The sequence below is a fragment of the Peromyscus maniculatus genome, chromosome 13 (genome assembly GCF_049852395.1).
Source record: "Peromyscus maniculatus bairdii isolate BWxNUB_F1_BW_parent chromosome 13, HU_Pman_BW_mat_3.1, whole genome shotgun sequence".
NCBI lineage: Eukaryota > Metazoa > Chordata > Mammalia > Rodentia > Cricetidae > Peromyscus > Peromyscus maniculatus.
The window spans coordinates 27,428,509-27,446,638 of NC_134864.1; the positions used below are offsets into that span (position 1 = coordinate 27,428,509).

The following is an 18,130-nucleotide window of genomic DNA, read 5'->3' on the forward strand; positions in this document are numbered from 1 at the left end:
TTACAAAAAAAAAAAAAAAAAAAAACACCTGTCATCATCAGTGGCACGATGGCCTCTGTAAAATACCAACGGACTGGCTCTCAGCTGACATGTCACTGATGCCTCAATCATGATCATATTGATGAATGTGCCGAAAATGTATCACCGTCCATCCGAACCAATCATGTTTGTATGGAATGCTATCCCCATCTCAGTCTTTTGCAATGCTGTCAGCCTCCCTCTGAAAAAGAAAAGGAACAGGAAGAAGTATTTTTACACATGGAGGACACCTATTTTAAGTGCTTCAACCTTCATAATACGTAAGTTAAAAAGTGATCGTGGATTATATGTAAATCATTAACATTCTTTAAGTTTATTTTTATTTTATGTATGAGTGCTATGCATATATACCTGCATACCAGAAGAGGGCATCAGATCCTATGATAGATGTGAGCCACCATGTGGGTGCTGGGAATTAAACTTAGGTCCTCTGGAAGAGCAGCCAGTGCTCTGAACTGCTGAGCCATGTCTCCAGACCCATCATTTACATTCTAACAAGTAAAAAACACTACTAAAGTCACAGGTTCCTGTCTTAGTTAGGGTTTCTATTGCTGTGAAGAGATACCATGACCACAGCAACTCTTAATTGAGGTGGCTTACAGTTCAGAGGTTTAGTCCATTGCCATCATAGTGGGACATGGTGGTGGGTGGGGGCTGCAGAGGTAGCTGAGGGTTCTATATCTTGCAAGGCAACAGGAAGGGGTCTGACACACTGGGCATAGCTTGAGCATGTATGAGAACTCAAAGCCTGCCTTCACAGGGACAAACTTCCTCCAACCAGATCATACCTATTCCAACAAGGCCACACCTCCTAGTGGTGCCACTCTCTTTGGGAGCCATTTTCTTTCAAACCACCACAATTCCCAAATAATCTACGTTAGGGATATTATAAAATACAGACATACATACTAAGAATGATCCTGAAAACTGAACTATCAATAGTGTTAAAATGATTAAATTGCGCTAATATTTTATTCAGTTGGTTATTATCACCTTTCCTGGGATTGGAGTTATCAAATAAAACAAATAAATACATGATGCTCAGTTAAATTTGAATTTTAGATAAACAGTTCAATTTTAAAGTAATATATATATATATATATAATTGGCACCTCTGCCCCTTTGTCATTGTTGAAATATGTGGATTCTGAAGGTAGGATCAAGCCTAGTTTGAAAAGATGAACAATTGCATCCTGACAGTCTGCTCTTGGGGCAGTGATAGACCACTGTGTGATATCTCTGCCCATAGCCAGACCAGTGGCCTCTGTGTCTAATCAGACATACCATCTCAGACAGTCTCCCTGTTGCTCTGGACTTCAATGTCTTCATCGATACAATAGGAGCAGGAACTAGATGGCCTCAAGAATCTTTCACATTTGACACTCATGATTAAATTTAGAGTCCAAATTGCGAGGGACATCTCCTTGTTACCTCCTAAGAGTATCCACAGCTCTGAGCTGAGCCCATAGACACAGAAGGGATGTCAACCTGTAAGGACTGGTGGGAATAACCATGACTCTGAGTCACAGGGACCATTTTCCCTACCCAATACCCATCATCATTAAATAACTCAACAGTGTTGGTATTCTTTAGTGTTGAGTTGATATTGAAAGTCTATCGCTTCCTAGTTATTTGTTTGAAGCCTGTCTTGCCTTTCTCCTTATCAACTGGGAACATACGCAAATTCAAGAACACCCATTGGTTACCTCCAATTGTTCTCTCTGGAAACTAAGCAGGATCCAGAAAAACAGGCATATCATAAGAACCCAGTTGGTCTAGTCCTTGAACAATGACAAACTAACTAGATACATTTAGTCCCTTGTGTCCCTTCCCTTGAGTTTTATAGCACTGGACTGAAAGAATATACTCAACCATTTTCTGAGTACAAGGTGTACCTTATTGCACAGATGAATCACTGAGCTTTTCACTCCAGTAGCCTGTTCCATATGCTTTAGTTTAAATTTGTTGGGATGACACAGATGTTGAGCAATGTGGTAGTTTGATATCCCACATATTCTGAAGCATCTGAATACTTGGGCCCTAGTTGGTGGCCCTGTTTGGGTAGGTTTTGGAGGTGTGGCCTGGCTGGAGGCAGCGCATCACTGGGGACAGGCTTTAAGGTTTCAGAGGACTGGTACTATTCCCGATTTTCTCTCTTTGCTTCCTATTTGCAGCTGAAGATGTAACATTTCAGCCGCTGCTCCACCTGCCACGTCTGCCTGCTGACGTGCTTCACCGCCAGTGGAGAGGAACTGTTATCCATCTGGAATGGCAAGCTTCGGAGGAATTGCTTCCTTCTGTAACTTGCTTTTGTGGTGATGTTTCATCTAAACTAGTGAAAAGTAACTAAAACAGGCATTGACTGTTTCCCCCTTACTGTCCCCTTGGACACTATGGTAGGGCCATGTAAATGCAAAATGAGCAAGTAGTTAACTGTCTACAGAGGGTAGAATCCGCTCAAACCAACGGAATGGAGCTTGGATCTGAATGGCTTCCACAGTGCCAGATATTACACAGAAAGAAACTTGTCATTAAAAAAAATCTCACAAGGGTTCTAGTTTATCTACATTTTTGCTTGGGGGTGGGGGGAGGTTTCAATATGCCTGAGGGTCACCCAGCCAGAAAAAATAGTTGGAAGTTTAAACTTGAGTGAATAAAATTTTGAGGCTCGTATGATTTTCATTGTCTGTAAGAAAAAGCAGCATGAGACAAAAAAAAAAAAAATCTTCATCAAATGAAATTGGTTAAAGGACTAGAAGAAATCTAAGGTGCTACAGGCCTCCAGTGAAAGACGCCTAAATTGAGGAAAGACAGAAGATGAATTGGCTGCATGCCAAAAGACGTACGGTTACAGTAAAAGAGAGAGAAACAGGGGAAGCAGAATAGAGTGGCCCAGGGGTAGCTAGCTAACTGGCTCACCTAACTTATAGTCCTTTCCCAGGGATCATGGGTTATGGGTACTTTAGATGGTCCATTCCAGCAGTGAGGCCTTTGGTCCATTGCAAATACAGTACCTCTGTTTGCTAACTGTTGGTCTTGAGTGCCCATGGGACAGAAGAGCCAGAAGACAGTAATCTGCACAGCCTCTCACTGCCCGGGTTATGCTGGCCAAGAGCTGAGCTCCTGAGTTGTCATTTTCCACTTCTAAAGTATCACTACCCCAAATCTGACAGTGTTTTTCACATGTTGGGAATTCAAGTGAATATATATATTCACTTGAATATATATATATATATATATATATATATATATATATATATATATACATGTAAATTACATGGCAAAAAAATGCAATGGGTGTTTCTACAATGATCTGATGAAGGCATCACTGTTCTTCTGAGTCTGAAGGTGTAAGAGACAGGAAGACTGGGATGCAGAGAGCACTGGAGATAATTTGGAGTTGAATTCAGCCTGGCTGCTGTTGTGCATGATTTTGGAAACACTTGATTAATGTCCTTTCTAGTCATCGAGGAAACAAATCATTCTGTGAATCTCGGTTGCATTTAACACCTCCACAATAAAAATGAGGAATTTCACAGGAAGTAATGATTTACTTGTGGGGAGACTGAGAGGGTTTTCTGACCAGGTTTTTGAAGTTGACAGCAGAAGATAGAGGGGCATCCTACAGTGAGTTGTTCCAAGTGGAAAGGACCACGCTTTTTGTAGAAACATTGGGCGAGCAATTTGTGTGGGGAGAAAGTAATAGCTAAGGCAGAAAATGACAAAGGACAACTCAACCAACAATAGGTGCCCTGTGGTGTCGCCAAAGCTGGAATGGAGATTACCTGCTGTGGCTTCTGATTGGTCAGCTCCCCTATGATTGCATGGATATAAAGACAAGTTGGCTTAATGGGACCAGGTCAGAGAATTTACGAGTTGGCACAAATAAATAAAGAAGCTGAATAGAACACTAAATAATTGTTTCTATTTCCTGTCTAATCGCCTTCCCAAATTTACATTTGGTCATAAATCATGAAATATAAACAATATATGAATTTCATAGGTACTATGCAGATTTGAAACACAAAATATAATTCACATTTTTCCTGAAAAATTTTGAAGCTGTGTTATTGGATGTCCCTCTGTAGATTTTATCCCACTGCAGAGGATACACCAAGTTCCCACTTGCTGCCTGATTAATGTACAAGAATTATTTCTGGCTGAACTCTCTAAATAGTTTTAGCTTCCACAGAGTACTAAGGCATATCAAGATACATGTGAAATGTTTTCAATTCTTGTGCTGAGGAACATTTCAAATTTTCTGTCTTGGGAAATAGAGGCTTGTTTGGGGCCAGGAGAGAATCTTGCCATTCATTTCAAACAGTACAGTTTGCTTCCATCCAAATACTGATAGGAGAAAGTCCTTTTCACATGAGAAATGTAAAACAAACCTGGGCAAACAAATACTATTTTAAAAATGTGAATGTTACCTACTGCTCTTGCAGTACAACCAAGTTCAATTCCCAGCACCCACACGGTGGCTCACAACCATCTGTAACTCCAGGTCTAATGACCTCTTCCTGGCCTCTGTAGGCACTACATGCATGTGCTGCACATAAGTACACTCATTCATAAAACAAAAATAATTCCAGTCTAGGTCATGCATTAGTTATTACTAGTCTACATACACATTCCAAAGTCCTCACCATTTCTTCTCTGAAGCATCACTAGGACCTTGCCTGGCATTTAACTATATACTTATTAACTTAATAAGGAACTACTTTATACTCAGCCCCAATATGGTACACCTTTGTAAAATAAAATTTTAATCCCTTCTTTGAAATTCATGTACACAGAGTATTTGATAAGTCCACTCTTCAGAATACCTCCCTCCAAGTCTCCCTGGAAACCCCCTCTCCAATTTATATCTGTCCCCACTTCGTGTCTTTTTTTGTTCATTTTTAATTAATGTCTTGGGTCCAGTTAGTGTTATCCATATACACACCAGTGTGAGGCCATTTTTTGGAGCATGGACAACCTACCAATGGCCAGATCTGCCCCCCCCCACACACACATACACCCCAAAGAGGATCTCCATCCACCAGCAGTCATCAACTGCCAATAGCTTCTCTGCTACAGTCGAGGCTTTGGGAGGCCCCTCTTCGATTCATACTGGGATTTTGACTGGCTTGATTTTGTTCAGGTCTTGGGCTTGCAACCACAGCTGCTGTGAATTGATGTATGCACCACCCATGTTATGTCTAGAAGACAGTATTTCTCAGCTCTCCTCCCCATTCTCTGGATCTTACATTCTTTCTACCCTTTTTTCCATGATCCCCCAGGAGCTTTGCTTGGGATGGGGAGTTGGGGTGGGGACATTCTTATGGATGACTCATCTATGGCTGAATATCCACAGTTACTTACTGAGGGAAACCAGCCCCCCCCCCATACTCTTAAGCAGGGAGAAATTAGGAATAAGGAGAAAGAAAGAGAGAGAGAGAGAGAGAGAGAGAGAGAGAGAGAGAGAGAGAGAGAGAGAGAGAGAGAGAGAGAGAGAGTAACACAGGGTAGCCTCAGGAGGGCCTGGGTAAAAATCCACCAGCCCCTCCTGTCTGTTCTAAAGGACTTTTAAAGGAATGCCAAGGGGTGGAGCAAAAGACCTCCCCCTAGCACAGCCAAGTGCAGACTATCCCAGAGACCTGGTGACATGCACTTGGTCAAGCCATCCCCTAATGCAGCCCTGCTATGTAAAGCAAGCTCGGATCTCACTAGGATACCTCTGTGGACTCCCACAACTTATTACCAGCACTTTGACAAGTCATGGGTCATGGCTTTAATTATTGCCTACTGTAAAAAGAGCCTTCTCTGGTCAAAGCTGAGAGCAGCACAAATCTATAGATATAAACATAAATATTTAAAGTCAGCTTGACAACATGACCATTTAGTGAAACCTCATCAGTAGCTTCCTTCCCAGGGATCTATGATCTCCTGAGGGGTTTCAGTACCAGACATGAAATCAATTTGCTACATCCTCTTGCAAGATCCTTGTGTTCTTGTGAGAAAACATTTCCTTTACCATCCTAATTCCCCCACTCCACACCAATCCTAAATCACAATCTCCTCGAGTACAAGGATTCTATCTGTCTGATTCGTGGCTACATCCCAGTCTCTCATGTGTCGCAGGTACTCATCATGCATTTATGGAGTAAGTAATTGGACTAAAGCAGACAGACCTCTCCCTGGAAAGGCCAAAATTCCTCCCAGGAAAGAGAAATTCAGCACCTGAGCCAGCAACTACAGAGAGCAGTGCAGTGCCAGTGAGGACCCTGGCTGTGCGAGTCCTTGAGACAATGATCACAGTTTAGTGTTTCCTGTCCCTGAGATGGAAACTGTAAATATGTGGGAGTGTGGCAACGGTCAAATTAGACGACAAATGTTTGAGTACCATAAATGGAAGGCAAACATAATGCAAGTTTGGGGCATTGCTGAGGGCATGTTCAGTACCACATCCATTATGAAACATTTGAATGTTACACTCCAGATATGATGATTCTCAATCGCACAGATAGCGCAAAATAAAGTGGGCATCAAAGAAAATAGAGTGGGCATCAAAGAAAAACTACATATGATAAAGTGCGTGTCTTCTCCTTACTCCTCACCACTCACATCCTCCCCCCTTACACCTTTCTTCCTTTTCTCACCAAGGGATTCACAGATTCCTTGGGCTGAAAATATCCTTCTATTTGCTATCTCTATAGCTGAATACACTCTCACCTATTCTGAAAATTGGAATTTTCATTTGCTTCCATTTGTTTTAGAGATATGCTTGGCTTACCAATGTATTTGCCTTAGATGGTGAGCATAGCCAAGGGTGGGAATACTTCAATAGACTCTGTGCTGGGTAGTTTTATGTCAACTTGACATAAGCTGAAGTCATCTGAGAAGTGAGAATCTCAATTTAAAATATACCTCCATGAGATCAGGCTGTAGGCAAGCCTGTAGGGCATTTTCTTAATTAGTGATTGATAGGGGAGGGCCCAGTTCATCATGGGCAGTGCTATCCCTGGACTATGGTCCTGGGTTCTACAAGAAAGCAGGCTGAGCAAGCCATGGGAAGCAAGTCAGTAAGCAGTACCCCTCCATGGCCTCTGCATCAGCTCCTGCCTCCAGGTTTCTGCCCTGTTTGAGTTCCTGTCCTGACTTCCTTTGATGATGAACAGTCATATGGAAGTGTAAGCCAAATAAACCCTTTCTTCCCCAATTTGCTTTTGGTCATGGTATTTCATCACAGCAATGGAAACTCTGACTAAGACAGACTCCTATAATCTATAGTATTCTACAACTCTTAGAGACCCATGCAGAATGCATGGATTGTGGGAAACAAAGTTGACCCACAGCAGCTGACATGTTGGTTGTACAGGCTTTCCCTACCTGTTTATCATTTTTAAAAATCTATAATAGGTATATTTCTTTTGAAAATGTAACAGGTTCAGCTGGGCATGGGGTCACATTCCTATAATTTTAGTACTTAAAAGACAGAGGCAGGAGGATCCAGAGTTCAAGGTTATCCTTGCTAACAAATTAGTTTGAAGCCTTACTGTGCTACTTGAGGCCCTACTTTAAAAAATTAAAGAATTAGCATAACAATTATTAATATATTCTTATATATTATATATAAGATTTATTAAAGTGGCTTACAGGTGCCAGGTGGTAGTGGTGCACACCTTTAATCCCAGCACTCAGGAGGCAGAGCCAGGTGGATCTCTGTGAGTTCAAGGCCAGCCTAGTCTACAGAGCGAGATCCAGGACAGGCACTAGAACTACATGGAGAAACCCTATCTCAAAAAAACAAAAAAAAACAAAAAAAAAAAAAGTAGCTTACAGGCTGTGGTCCAACTAATCTAATGGCTATCTACCAATGGAAAGGTCCAAGAATCCAGTAGCTGTTCAGTCCATAAGGCTGGATTTCTCAGCTGATCTTCAGTATATGTCAGAATCCTAAAGACATAGGTTCTAATACCAGTGAAGGAGTGAATTTGCCAGTGAGAGCAAAGGCAACCAGACCAAGAGCAAGCACTTTATTCTTTCATGTCCTTTATATAGGCTGCCACAAAAAGGTGGGGTCCAGATTTAAGGTAGATCTTCCCACAACAAAAGATCCGGACTAAAGGTGGGTCTTCCCACTTCAAATCATTTAATTAAGAAAAATCCTTCACAGATGTACATAGCCACTTGAGTTTTTGTTAAGTCCAGAGTCAAGTTCTTGACAACCAAGAACAGCCATCACAATTTGGAAGCATTCTATATTATATCTGTAACATTTCTATAGGTCAAAAATTAGTCCTAAGTAAAATGGTTAACTCATAAGAAGCAGAGGTAAGAGGGTCATAAATCCAAGGCCAGCCTGGCCTACAAAGTGAGACCCTATCTCAGAGAGCATATATCTTACTAATGGACATGCTGCCTTTTGTGGAGCGTTATCTTAGATTGGCTCACAGTATATGGATTTCTTCTGGGATCAAACATGAGTAAATATATCTCTCTTGGATGGAAAATTTAACATGAACATATACAACTTCTTTACTATTTCTACAAATATTTTTTGCTTGCTAATTTCCCCATGAATATTTATTTTAGCCATATAGTTTTTTTAATAGAATAAAATTTTATTAAAATTATTTTTATTGTAGTTTAAACTGTTTCATAATCTATTCAGAAAGAAAGCCACTTCCCTTTAACCTGACAAGGTACAGTGAGAAGCTAATGACATCATATGACCATTTGTTTCTCCACTTATTTCAATGTTTTAACTTCTGACTCTGAAATGACCTATACCTCTCTACGAATTCTGTAACATTCTCATTAAATCATTTCTTATTTAACTGCATATAGTAAAACCTTAACATTATTAGCAACATAAAAGAAATGTAGGAAAATATATTAGTCTATTCCCTAATTGTACAGATAGTTGTGTGATTTTTAGGGTCACCTGTCACTTTGCACAGTTTGAATATGAGTAACACCTCATAAATTACCTTGCTTTAATTCATTCTTGCTCCACTCATCTCAATGTAAAACTGGAATTTAGATCCAACGTGAAAACTAGTTATGCAGAAAAATCTAATTCTCAAATAAATTTGGAGGAGAAAATATATCTTCTACTTATCTAAGACAACTTCATCTATAGTCACTTATAACATGAAGGTAAAAAATGGCTCATTTCTAGATAGACTTTGAGCTAAGGAACAATGAAGCTATGCCATGAAGACAGTATCTTAGGTGGTTCAAGGAATTCCATGGAGGTATTTTATGCACATCAATCAACCCCACAGAACAGAGCATCACCTTAGTTTTGTCAGGATTTAAGTGTTCAGATCTGAAGAAACTGACATCTGTCTCTAGTAGGAATCAATTTACATCTAAAATCCATCCTCTCCTGTAACCTTCTTTATGAAAAAAAATGTATTAGATTTATTCATTTTTTATATGAGTGTCTTGCCTGAATGTATATATGTGTACCACATGTGATTAGTGTCCATGGAGGTCAGAAGAGGGTATTAGGTGCCCTGGAACTGGAGTTACAGATGGTTGTGAACCACCACATGGGTGCTGGGGATCAAACCTCAGTTCTCTGGAAGAACAAGTGCTCTTAACCACTAAGCCACCTCTCCAGCCCTTCTATAGATCTCTTAATACCTGTTACAATTAAGTTTAAACTGAGTCTATGACTCTAAATCCCCTGGGGAGCACTGAAATGTCCTGATAACACAAGCCATACCCCAGTGTGATTAATTGGGCCTTCTGTGGGTAAGACACCTGGGGCCAGGATCCAAGATGGTTAGCACCACCATCTCAGGTGATTGCAGTGTGCAGCTGAGGTTCAGATCTGTACTCAGGGGCTGTGTAGTGTGAATGTAATTGGCCACCATAAGTTCATAGGGAGTGACACTATTAGGAGGTGTGGCTTTGTTGGAGTGGGTAAGGCCTTGTTAGAGAAAGTGCGTCACTATGGGGGTGGGCTTTGAGGTTTCCTATGCTCAGGATACTGTCCAGTGTCTGAAACCACTTCCTGTTGCCTTCTGATGAAGATGTAGCCAGCACCATGTCTGCCAGCACTCCACCACCATGATGATGATGGACTGAACCTCTGAAACTGTAAGCTGCCACCCCAAATAAATGTTTTCCTTTATAAGAGTTGCTGTGGCCATGGTGTCTCTTCACAGCAACAGAAAGAACACTAACTAAGACAGGTGTCTACCTGTACTCAGATACTCACGGATTTCACTCTTCCTAGAAGATCCTAGAGCTATGACTAGGGCACTCCTCTGACTGGGAGCAGTGTGATGGCTATTCTTGGTTGTCAACTTGACTTATCTGGAATTAAATAGAGAAGACAACTACGAGGGATTTTTTTTCTTAATTTGAAGTAGGTGGATTTACTTCTAAACCAGACATTTGCAGTAGGAAGGCAGATACCTTTAATCTGGATCTTGATGCGGGAAGATGCATGCCTTTCATCTGGATCTTGAAGCAGGAAGACATGCCTTTAATATGAGCCACAACTTCCTCTGGAAACCTATATAAGGACATGGAAGGAAACTTTTGTTCTTTGCCTGCTCGCTTTCACCTTACTAGCAAGTCCATTCCTTCACTGGCATTAATGACTACTTCTTCAGGATTCCAGTGTATACTGAAGACCAGCTGAGACATCTAGCCTTGTGGACTGAGCCTATAAGTCTTTCCAATAAATCCCCTTTCTATATATCTGCCGTGGATATCACTTTATATAAATAAAACACTGATGGCCAGTGACCAGGCAGGAAGTATAGGCGGGACAAAGAGAGAGGAGAATTGGGGAAACATGAAGAAGGAGAAAGAGACACTACAGCCACTGCCAGGACAGGCAGCATGTAAAGATGCCGGTAAGCCACCAGCCATGTGGCAAGGTATAGATTTATAGAAATGGATTAATTTAAGATAAAAGAACAGTTAACAAGAAGCCTGTCACGGCCATACAGTTTGTAAGCAATATAAGTCTCTGTTTACTTGGTTGAGTCTGAGCATCTGTGGGACTGAGAGAGATTTGTCCTGACTGTGGGCAAGGCAGGAAAACTCTAGCTACATATATCTATAGAGAGAGATTCATTCCCTAAGTTCAGTTACTCTAGAGAACTCTAATACAAACAGGTGGCCCCTCCTCCTCTTTGCAAGCCTTCCTTTTGCCTACCTTTATCTTTGCCATTTCTTCAACTCAAAAGGTCCGTGATGCTTGCTTGGGGTTTTTCTTCCTAGAAGACTTTACCAAAATCTTCATCCAAATGATGGCCCCAACCTCCCTTGGGAGTCTGCCACCTGCTCGGTGGGGCTTCCCTGGCAGCTTTATCTGAAACCACTCACCCCTGTGTTCAGCTCTCCTTGTAACTCACCTGCTTCGTCCTTCTGCATAGCATTTCATGCAACGATGTACAGCTAGTCTCCTAGTTTATTACCTGCTTCCTAGAAGAAGCGTTTATGTGTTTTGTTCACTGCTGTATCTACAATGGCTAGACTGCCTGGTGCAAGAAGGATGCAGTCAGTCTCCATACACCACAGGCACCACATATTGGATCCAACCAACTGCAGACTGAACATTCTGGAAGGAAAAAAAAAATCTCACTTTGTCCTGACCATGTACAGACTTTTTCTTGTCAATAACCCCTAAACAATGTAATAAGTGTTAATGTTCTATTTGGTACTGTAAGTTATCCAGAGATGACTTAATATACATGGTGAGACATGTGTGGGTTATATATAACTACTACACCATTTTATATAAGGAACTTGAGAAAAATCCACCGGACAGTCTAGAACAAATCTTCTATGTATAACAAGAAACAATTATTTTCATTTATTGAATTAATTGGCCCTAGAAGAATGGCTATCTTTCTTCTGATTGCACAAATGCATTTCATAAGGAAATGCATTTCCTTATGAAATGAATTTCCTTATGAAATATCATAAGGAAAATGAACCATGAGGCATGAAGCAGCCTGCTTGAGGAACATTGGTTGATAGGCAGCAGCAGAGGATTCAAGTTAGGACCCGGAGCCTGGGTAAGGAGTCACCCCTTGCTGTAGGCTGCCTTTCTTCATTGTTTTTATTTGAACACTTGTACACTAACTTTGTAAAGGGATGCTGAGTTCTGATGTATATAAAAAACTAAATACTGTGACATTGATGGGCTGATTCAATGGCCATTTGACCAGCTATGACAAGTTTATCTAAGTAATATGAACCTAAATTTAAATATATATAAACATCCAACCTAAGTGTCAAAGGGGTACAAAAGGTTCTGAGAGTATGCTCAGTGCACCCCTGGACTGACAGACAAGGTGTGTGGGGAGTGGAGATGGTATGACTCAATTACAGATGCCAATTAAAAGAATTTTTGTTGCAATTTTTCAATTAATTACTGATTATGTTGATATTGAAGTATTTATGGCTTCCTGATTTCCAAAAGAAGAAAATAATTTTTGCTCACCTGAAGTAAACACTAATGCATTCAGCCTTTTTGAATTCAATATTTGAAAGAATGATAACTTTGATAAAATATTTTATACCAAATTGATGAACTCGTCTTACGTATAAAAGGTATAATATGCAGTTTATTAAACACCATAAGTAATATAACAGAGGTTTTATATCATATGCCTAAAAGTTCAATGTGATAGACAAATTTCTGAAGTTCAGCAGTAGGAAAATGAACATTTGGGGTCACGGAAAAATGAACTGAATGTCAGTAGAATTTGGCATTTATAATAGATAGAACTTGAATCCCACTTTCAAAGTGAAAAACTGTCAGTTCTGCAGATTGTCATAGTTTGGACAACCTGAATGCCAGAGGTTTGGACGCTGTCCCAGAGAAGGGTAATTGGCATAGTGCAGCACACTGGTGAATTGCTCCTCCACACAGTTCAAGTGTCCATAATAAAGAAGAAACAAAATTCAGCTTCAATACCTGCTCAAAGGGAAGAAAACATTTGGGATAGCAACATAAGAGTGGACATTCCCTTTCATTACATGAAATAGTCTTTGACCAATGACAAAATTTCAATCCTTAGGTTTGGCCACTGAAAAAGAAAGTAATTCTCAAGTGTGGCTCAATGCTCTACTGTGGAATCAATCACATGGTAGAGCTTTGCCACTTGCAAGTGAAAAGGAGAAGAAAGGCAAAGAAAAGTTATTCTAAAGTTTTAAAAAAGCAGGACTATAAAAAGAATGGTCTCTGGTAACAGGGATGCCTGTAGCTGGGGGAAAGCGTACCATGTCCTTCTGTATGTAATTTTAAATGACGATAAATAGTCCAATGAGGTACTTTTTTGTTGTTGTTGTTTTGTTGAGACAGGGTTTCTCTGTGTGGCTTTGCTCCTTTCCTGGAACTCACTTGGTAGCCCAGGCCGGCCTTGAACTCACAGAGATCCGCCTGGCTCTGCCTCGATGGGATTAAAGGCGTGCACCACCACCACCACCACCACCACCACCACCACCACCACCACCACCACCACCACCACCACCCAGCCCAATAATATATATATATATATAATTGGTTTTTCGAGACAGGGTTTCTCTGTGTAGCTTTGCGCCTTTCCTGGAACTCACTTGGTAGCCCAGGCTGGCCTCGAACTCACAAAGATCCGCCTGCCTCTGCCTCCAGAGTGCTGGGATTAAAGGCGTGCGCCACCACCGCCCGGCCCCAATGAGGTACTTTTTCCCATAACACAAACCACAGAATTTGGAAGACGACCCATATTTGTACCAAAAGCTGTAAGAGTGAGCTTAGCGACAAGATGGAAGGGCTAATCCATGACAGTTAGGTGTAGTAGTCACCATAACAGACGCCCTGGACTGAGTGGGGAGCCTGCATATGAGCCCTGGGTTATGTAACGGCATCACACCGGCGTCAGACTTGATTTCTGTTCGTTGTGGTGTGGTTACGTAAGATATTGTCCCCTGTTTAAAAAAGGAAATACACATTGAGGTATTTAGGGGAAAACAGCGTTATCCGTGACTTTCTGTTAGAAATTGGTTTAGAACAAATGTGTATATAAATATGGAGAGAAAAAGGGAGAAAGATGATTGGGCAAATGGAGGGGAGATGTTAGCCATGGTAAATACGAATGAAAAGTTAAACACATATATGAGTTTTTCATGATATACTTGCAAACTGTAAGGTAGAATCATATAAAATTAAGGGTTATCAATAAAAAGGAAATGAAAATATTTCTGTATATTTGAAAATGATATTTTATTAAATCACACTTAGTCACATAATTAAATAATATATATTAAAAAGAAGTACCAGAGAAATACAGGAAGTATATAGAGCTGAATGTAAACAGAATTACATAAAGGCACTGTAAAGGGAAAAAAGAAACCTTACAAGCATATGTATAACTCTAAACAGTCATATCGGCCAATGAGATGGCTCAGCACCACACACACCTGCCAGAAAGCCAGGGGACCTGAGTTGTTTCAGGAACTCATACTGTGGGAAGAGAACTGCCTCCTGAAAGCTGTCCTCTGACCTCCACATGATGCCACAGTACCTATGCACCCACACACAGACCCCCACACCCCACACCCACTAATATACACAACGAAATTAAATTACAAATGAACAAATACATGAATGAATCAAATGTATCCGGAAACACGGTGGTTCATCATCAAGCGAGCCAGCGGCTGGCCATTGCTTCTTCTTTTGGTGATCCCTCCACTTGGTTCTACTTGAAGATGTAGACACAGTCCTGATGCTTTAGTTTCCAGAGGGAAAGGGAGGCTGTAAAGAGGAAGGAGCCCTGGAAGTTACCCGAGTTCGCTTCTGAGCTGTGTACATGCAGATCTTTTCCTGGCAAGCACATAAAAGCCTTGCAGATGTGAGCTAACAGGTCAAACCCTAGAGTGGCTAACACATGGAACACAGCTAGACAGATCCAACTGTCATCCCAACATGCTGAGCCACAGCACACGGGTGGCTTGTGACAATGGGTGGTATGATTTAACTGATTTCCTACTGAAGTAAAAATGTAAGTATCTTCCATGGGACTTTAAAAAGACACAGAATCTTATTACATGAAGTTTAAATATATAATCCAAAATTATTTGGCATACGAAGATGAAATCTCAACTGGATAACATGAACATCGAGGGATGGTATTAAGATGATATTTGGAATTAAGTGACAGAATCATTGAGACAGCTATTACTTAAAAGTTTCTAACAAGCTGCAGTGAAGACCTTGGGATCTTTGACATGTTGGTGATATGGAACATTGCTGGAGCCCATTTTTAGGCTTCCTAGTGGCTTTACCCAGCAGGTCTGCATAGAGAGGATGACTGGACCACAGGCCTGAGTGCAGGTGTCTGAAATGGTCTGTACTTGACTGTGTCTTTTGCTCCGCCCTTTGGCATTCCTTTAAATGCCCTCAGGCAGAGACAGTTGAGGCCCAATTAGGATCCAGGCCCTCTGGAGGCTATCCTGTATTTTCTGTTTCTCTCCCCCTCTATCCTTCTAATATTTCCTGCTGCTCCTACTCAAGAGTACTCTGGGGGAATGTGGGAGTGAGGGATGGACCCCCACAGCACATCTGCCAAGCAAGGCTGCAAGAAGCAAGTGCAGCCAGCCCAAGAAAGAGGTCATGTGATCTACAAACAGCCAGTATGCTCAGGAAAACAAGCTTATGTCATGACATCACATGCCTTATACGTGGGGCACAAGGCTACGGGAACTAATGTTTCCCAGGCTGTTTCAGTCTTGCTTTGACGTGAACCCTCCTTACATTCTTCCTAGTTTTCCTTTTGGGGAATGGAAATGTTTACGCTATACCATTGTACCTTGGAAATATACAATTTGTTTATGAGTTTACAGGGGCTCACAGCTATGAGTTTTCCCTGAGTCTCAAAGGAGAGTTTCAGACTGGCCTCCTGAACACTGTCGGAATTGTTAGCACTACAGCATTCTTAGAGGTTGGCTAACTACACTTTGCATAGTGAAATGGACATTAGCCTTTGGGGACCCAGCACAGAGTGCTATGTATGGCTTGAATCATAGACTGCCCCCTGACAAGTTTATATCGTGGAGGTTGAGCCCCAGCTTGTGGGGTTTTCTAGGGAGTATCTTTGGGGGCTGTATCTTGTCCACTGTTCCCTCTTCCCTTTCTCTGCTCCCTGCATGCCATGAGGTAAGTGGTCTCTGAGGCACGTTCCTATCACTATGTCTCCTTCACCATGGCTGAGAAGCAACAGACCATGGACTATGGACTAAATTCCTGAAACTTAGTTCTCTGATGTTATTTGATCTGTCATAGTGATGAAAAGTCTGGCCAATCAACCTTTCTACTAAAGTAACTGGAATTGCTTCTTTAATCGCTATCAATGCAGAGATTATATAACGATTCTAAAGTAAGTTTGATATAATTACTTCTTATGATGTTTTATAAACAAAGATTAGAGATAAATCTTATAAAGTATCCCCATTTTACTCAGCTTGCAGCAAGTATCTCTATTCTTTACAAAATCAGTAAAATACTTTATTAAGAGAGCAATAACATTCTGATCTTCCTTATAGAACAAGTTCAAGTTTGCATTACGTTACTATTTAAGTGAATATACAGTTGTTCCAATGAAAGCCAGTGGGATTTATAGCTCTCAGGATAATGTCTTATAAGTATATATTCTATAAAAGCGAATCTATTAGTAACCCGCTTCCTACTTGATAGTCCGTTGTCATGTAGCAAGTCTCTTCTTTTGACCCAGGAACAGCAGCATTTGGTTTTCTGACAAATTAAGACTTTGATTTCTCTGGTATCACCATAGTTTGTCAAGTGGAAGTCTGACAAGATTATAATTCTTAGGACAGTGATTGATAAGCATATTTTATTTTATTTTATAATTTAATTTTACATATCAGCCACGGATTCCCCTGTCCTCCCACCTCCCGCCCCCTCCCCCCAAACCCCTCCTTTCCATCTCCTCCAGGGCAAGGACTCCCCTGGGGATTCAGCTCAACCTGGTAGATTCCGTCGAGGCAGGTCCAGTCCCCTCCTCCCAGTCTGAGCAAAGTGTCCCTGCACAGGCATATTTTATTGAGACATAAGTTTCGTGAGTAATCTGCTGATTTTCTCTTTCTAGGTAGTGATGGATAGTATTTTAGTTGATGGTGTTTAAAATGTCTCTCACTAGGGACTGGTGAGATGACTCACCCAGTGAAGGAAGCTGGTGCCAAGCCTGAGGCCCTGAGTCTGACCCCCAGGGTCCACGTGGTGGAGGAGAGAGGTGACTCCTGACACAGGTTGTCCTCTGACCTCTGCCTGTACAGCACTGCACTTGCACTCCCCACTCCTGCTATATTAAAATGTAAAGTCTCTCGTTACATGACTCTCGAAGAGTTTTGCAAGAATAGCTGCACCAGTGTAGACCTTTGAAACTCAAGAGTTCATGGTGTGTATGCCAAAGGCTCAATTGGCTCGGATATGAGACTCACATTTACCTAAGTAGGATTTATTTATTTTTTTTGTTGGGTGGGGGGAGGGCAACAGCACACCGTAGAAGCCAGGGAACAACTTTATGGAGTCGGCTGTGTCTTCCACCTTTACATGGGTTACAGGAATAGAACCTGAGTCAGGTTTGCAGCAAACACCTTCCGCCACTGTGTCATCTCACCAGAACCTAAGCAATTTTATTTAAAAGAAAAGCTGGGCTGAGATGACAGCTCAGTGTTTCGGGAAGGCTGCATGCCTCCAGATCAGATAACCCCAGCTCAATCTCCGGGACTCAGGAGGCAGAAAGAGAACCAATTCCACAAAGTCTCACACACACACACACACACACACACACACACACACACACACACACCCCAACAGCAACAATAAAGTCAATAAAGTTTACAAAAACTATAAGATCCAGACCCCTCTGTGGCAGACCACACGGCCTTATGGGTGTTGGGTCCTGCTCTTCCCATGGATTTAACTCCTGGCCACTACATTCTGGTCACTCTGTCCTCTGTGGAACCTCAACCATACCAAGTTGTTTCCACTCTTTCACTCACACCATGCCTGGCTGTGGTGGCTATTCTTGGTCATTAACTTGACTACATTTGGAACTAAAATCCCAAA

The 18,130-nt window shown here is 41.4% G+C and overlaps 2 long non-coding RNA genes across 2 annotated transcripts; one reads left to right on the forward strand and one right to left on the reverse strand.

Annotated features, from left to right (window-relative positions):
- Positions 1-6: 6 nt before the first annotated feature.
- LOC121822017 (uncharacterized) lies at positions 7-13,479 on the reverse strand. The gene is made up of 2 exons (XR_013044034.1): positions 10,456-13,479; positions 7-220 (listed from the first exon to the last, which is right to left on the reverse strand). It is a non-coding gene; the product is annotated as an uncharacterized LOC121822017 (long non-coding RNA).
- Positions 160-2,712, forward strand: LOC121822016 (uncharacterized). The gene is made up of 2 exons (XR_006062932.2): positions 160-299; positions 2,214-2,712. It is a non-coding gene; the product is annotated as an uncharacterized LOC121822016 (long non-coding RNA).
- Positions 13,480-18,130: the final 4,651 nt, after the last annotated feature.